Here is a 5,511-nt window from a genome sequence, read left to right as displayed (position 1 = left end):
CCAATATTCATTATTTAAAGAACAAATAAATCAAATGGAAAACACTAGTTCATGTGTCAGTGTGCTATTTTATTTATCATTTCACCAAAGAGCCACTAATGAAGACCTGTTTACTCGTCACGTGAAAAGCAATTCAATGTTTTCTGTGTCCCTTGATAAGATATCTGAAGGCTTTTCTTATTAAATTTCCTCTCACGATGACATCACGGTAATCCCGGTTTTGGAAATACATTTTAAACTTTTGACAAGCAAGCGCCGAGGGCATCTGGAGTTTGAAAGCCATGACCAGTTTCATGGCAGGACAGTTCTAATAAAAGATGTGATCAGGTTGTGTTGGGGGTGATTGATGTAAATAAATCCTCATTCTGGAGTAATTTTGTATCCAAGCAAGATTTTTTTAAAAAAGCATTCATTCATCATTCATGCTTTTAGTGTTTGCAAAGTGGACGACTGTAATACATTCCTTACTGGTTTCCCTAAGAAGACAATTACACTGACAAACACTAAAAAACAAACAAAGAATTGAATTCTGGTCTAACTGCATGTACTTTTATTAAACTTGTCTGTGCCTTTATTTACTTAACTTTGATTAATGTTTGCTTTTTTTTCTATTTTATTATATACTATCTTTAACACACATACCTAAATCAGCACTTAATTCGGGACTAAAAGTCAGGAAAAAGCTGTCTCTTGTTGGCCTTCCAGCTTTATAAATAGTAAATATAGCAAATCCTTAATCTTAAACAATTCATTGCACTGTTCTGAATTACACTGTAAACACTGAACATTGTGACACATTAACTGGAGGGGAAAGTGTTGTTAAGACAGTCAGGTCTCTTGGCTCTGTCTGTAAATCTGGTTTATGTTTTACAAGTATTAAACATTTAATGTAAGACATAAAATACCTTCCCTGCCTTCGCCCTAAGTCGGCTGGGATAGGCTCCAGCCCCTCCGCGACCCTAGTGAGGATTAAGCGGTGTATAGATAATGGATGGATGGACGGATGGATAAAATACCTTGTCGAATCAGTGTGAGGAGGAAAAAATTGTTGTTTCTTCATACAGTGCACCTGTTGGCTGTCATAGAGCCCCTCCACCAGCAGATGGCGCTAGATATTAGAAAATACAGTCTACAGAGAATATGCGCTTCTCTTTCAAGGGACAACACTCAAACAAGTGCTTTAGGAGAAACAGTAAACTGCTTGGAGCTCATAGCACATTAGCATTAGCAGCTACTGACTTAGCATTATGTAGCTAGCATTAATAAACCCTGACCTTAGAGTTAGAAAATAATACAGGTATGATCCTGAGACATCCAGTATTAAACATCCTGCAGTATAGTGAATATCTGTCTGCTTGGATCGAAACGTGAACGGTCTCAGGATGCTTACATCAGATGGGAGCAGATGGGACCAATGCCCACCGTCCAACAGCTGCTGGAAACATCCTGCCTGTCAGGTGATCTCAAATTTGAAACTAATTTGTCTGTGGGCGCTTGGCAGAGTACGAGTGTCTTATCTCAATAAGAACAGAAAAATGACATTTACAAAATCTAAAGAATATCGCAAGATCTTAGTTAGTTCACATGAGACTGAAACATACATTTCGGAATAATAACCACCTGAATTAGTCCAACACTCTGAACCATAAATTTGACACATCAGCCCCACACACTGCCTTCAAATTGTTCAGTGATAGGTGTGTTGGCTCTTAAGGTTGTGGAGGTCAGAAAAGCTCCTGTCTGTTAAACACATAATGGCCAAAACCATTTTTGAAATTACTTAAAACATCATCAGCACCATACTAGATTTCAGACTCAATTTCTTTCTTTTTGTTTTGTTTTGTTTGTTGGCGGCCTGCAAGTTGGCACACTTTAAAGATTCTAGATATGAGAAGGAGATTGAAGGTTCTGAGGAGTTATTCTGTTTTCAGTAACTCACGCATACTCACGCATCTGATTTTGCAAAAAGTGCTTGATTTTTCCATTTATTTACTAAAGCGTGTATCTTAAAATACGTAAAATATTACTATGAGTAAAAACTAAATAGCTTAAACCCCCCAGAAAAAAAAAATCAATGTCCTATATGCAGATCTCGGCCTCTAGATGGCGCTAAAGCACCTACAACACATTACAGCTGATAAATGACAAAGTGTAGTGTAATTTGTTGCTCTCTGCTCTGGGGATGTGAGGATAACCAGGCAAGAGTATGTTTGCTGTGTGTGTGTGAGTGTACTGCAGGCACCACACACACACACACACACACACACACACACACACACACACACACACACACACACACACACACACACAATTACTAATTTAAATGATCAGCTCATCATCAAGCTCTGCAGAAACCTGATAACGATCCTGATCATGTGAATCAGGTGTGTTGGAAGAAGGGAAACATCTAAAACATGCTGGATAGAGGCTCTCAAGGATCAGGATTGGGCGCCCCTGCTTTACACTGTCAATCACACACATTCATCCTGGTTGTGGTAGGCCACATATTCACACCAGGCAAGGTGGGTGAAGCGTTTTGCCCAAGGACACAATGACCATGGTTACAGGGCGGAATCAAGCTTGACTCTGTGTTGGGAGGCTGTCAGTGTCTGCAGTTTCTGTCAGGGCAATCTCCTTCTTAAAGTCTGACACATCACAGTCTGGATGATTCCAACTTTTGTGAGCTTTTGTAGTACGGTAGTGACAATTTTTGAATGGCCAGTCCACCATCTCATGTTGTTTTAAATGTGCTCCTAAATGACTGATCAGAGTTCTATCACTAAACTCCACACAAAGAACAAATGAATGATTCCATCGGGTTTTCACGATGCGCAGTGGTCTGAAGCTGAGTGAAGCGAATTTTCAAAAGCATTCATTGACTTAAATGTGCAGACACAGTCATCACAGATGAGCTGACTGAGGAAACGCTACTATGACGCAAACCACAGTGTTCAAACACCTGCTTTTCATAGTCAGCTGTGCAGATGTTGCTTCTTTTTTTTTCATGTGTTGAGCAATAAGGGCCTATTAAAAGTTGATTGTTGACCTTTAACCCAACTCTGTACAGCAGCCACCTGCTTCAGCTTTAGCCTGAAGAGAGAAAATTGGGAAGATTCGGTAGCTGTGTTTGCAAAATCACGAATAGAAATGAAATGAAATGAAAAATACTTTATTCATCCCAGAAGGGAAATTCAATCAATTATATATCAAATATCAAATAAATCAAATATCTGCAATGCATTTGACACCAATCATTCACCAAACTCAACAGGCATTATGTGGGGTCTTGCTGACCCCATAATACAAACAGGGTCTCTCAGCCTCAACACTTTTTTTCTTTGATTCAAGGTTCTTACAAATTGGCTATATTATACTACAAGGTCCTGTTTCAATCCGCTTGATGATGGCGTTTGCACGGTTAAAGTTGTGCTACACTAAAACAAACTCACACTTCCTCTGATGCTACAATAAGCCCTCTGGTATGCCAGTTGATAGAGACATTTATTCGCCTTTACACTTCCAGTAGACACTTGAAATAACTAAAACTGCAACCCTACACACTCCTGCAAACTNAGATAGATAGATAGATAGATAGATAGATAGATAGATAGATAGATAGATAGATAGATAGATGTTAGTTTGAACATAATCTGACAACATCTGCCAAACATCATCTTCATGATATAATTAAAACATTACGTCTTATTCAACTCTTAACCTTATGGGAACCTTATGTTTGAAATGAGAAATGTCCTTAAAACATTCTTTGAATCTTTCTTTCTCCAGAGCAGCCTGCTTCACATCAAGGAAGAAATATCTCATGAGCCAGAGGATGCATATCATTTAATTGGTAATTTCAGTAATGACAGCTCCACTGACTCGTGTAGCTTTGTGGAACAATCAGAGACATTCAGGGAAGGTTATTTTGTGAAACTTTTGGAGCAAGTGTTCCCAAACTTTCCAGCCTCTGACCCCCAAATTAACAACTCATGACCCCTAATGTTCCCGAGGGTGTTAATCATTTGTAATAATTATGGCTAAAACCTGCTGTTTCCAATTGGATTTCAGGAAATCATCTTGCAAATCCGACTCGGTGTCTTGCAAACCTCCTGTTCCCAGCTTTCAGAACCACTGCGTTAGAGAACCTCAAGTAACATTTCTCAGCCAGTTTTGTAGAACTTTGGGGGAACATTTCAGGAGGCTTCAGAGAAAGTTCTCTGAATGAATGAAGGATATTCATGATTCATGGAGTCTTCCCTACAAGTTGCTTGAAAGTTATTTTGTGAATGCTTTTGGGAACCTCCAGGAACATTTCACACACAAAATGGAATTAATAAGAATTTTGTATATTATATTTGTGACTGTGATGTAAAGAGATGGAATTTACAGAGAATATTATTGAACCCTTAATAATAACGAATGGATAATGTTTAAAGCAACTTTTGAAATAAAACAAAGGGAAAGAGGATCATAAGTCACCTTAAAGAGGAACTTATGAAGAGTTATCACTTAAATCTGCAGCTCTCCTTGAGTTTATGAAGCTTTGTAGTGAATTTTAGCTCAATGTTTGGTTTACTTTCACGCTCCTATCGTGTTGTTTTCTGGCCGCAGAGTGTAGCGCGTAAGTTCAAAAATCTTACTGTGCATTACCTGCAGAGCACCAAACATTGTGTGTGTGTGCTGTCTTTGTGTGGACAAATTTTTGTTCAAAACCCTCGTAATGAGGACATTTCTGGGCCTCACAACATCAAACACCTGTTTGAGGGTTATGACCTCCCAGAGATAAAAAAGACACCTGTGTGCATCTGTATCTGATCATTTTTCCAATATTCATTATTTAAAGAACAAATAAATCAAATAGAAAACACTAGTTCATGTGTCAGTGTGCTATTTTATTTATCATTTCACCAAAGAGCCACTAATGAAGACCTGTTTACTCGTCACGTGAAAAGCAATTCAATGTTTTCTGTGTCCCTTGATAAGATATCTGAAGGCTTTTCTTATTAAATTTCCTCTCACGATGACATCACGGTAATCCCGGTTTTGGAAATACATTTTAAACTTTTGACAAGCAAGCGCCGAGGGCATCTGGAGTTTGAAAGCCATGACCAGTTTCATGGCAGGACAGTTCTAATAAAAGATGTGATCAGGTTGTGTTGGGGGTGATTGATGTAAATAAATCCTCATTCTGGAGTAATTTTGTATCCAAGCAAGATTTTTTTAAAAAAGCATTCATTCATCATTCATGCTTTTAGTGTTTGCAAAGTGGACGACTGTAATACATTCCTTACTGGTTTCCCTAAGAAGACAATTACACTGACAAACACTAAAAAACAAACAAAGAATTGAATTCTGGTCTAACTGCATGTACTTTTATTAAACTTGTCTGTGCCTTTATTTACTTAACTTTGATTAATGTTTGCTTTTTTTTCTATTTTATTATATACTATCTTTAACACACATACCTAAATCAGCACTTAATTCGGGACTAAAAGTCAGGAAAAAGCTGTC

The sequence above is a fragment of the Stegastes partitus genome, unplaced genomic scaffold (assembly GCF_000690725.1).
Source record: "Stegastes partitus isolate 25-593 unplaced genomic scaffold, Stegastes_partitus-1.0.2 Scaffold931, whole genome shotgun sequence".
NCBI lineage: Eukaryota > Metazoa > Chordata > Actinopteri > Pomacentridae > Stegastes > Stegastes partitus.
The sequence above is the reverse complement of the archived record's forward strand: the minus strand, read 5'-3'. Positions refer to the sequence as shown.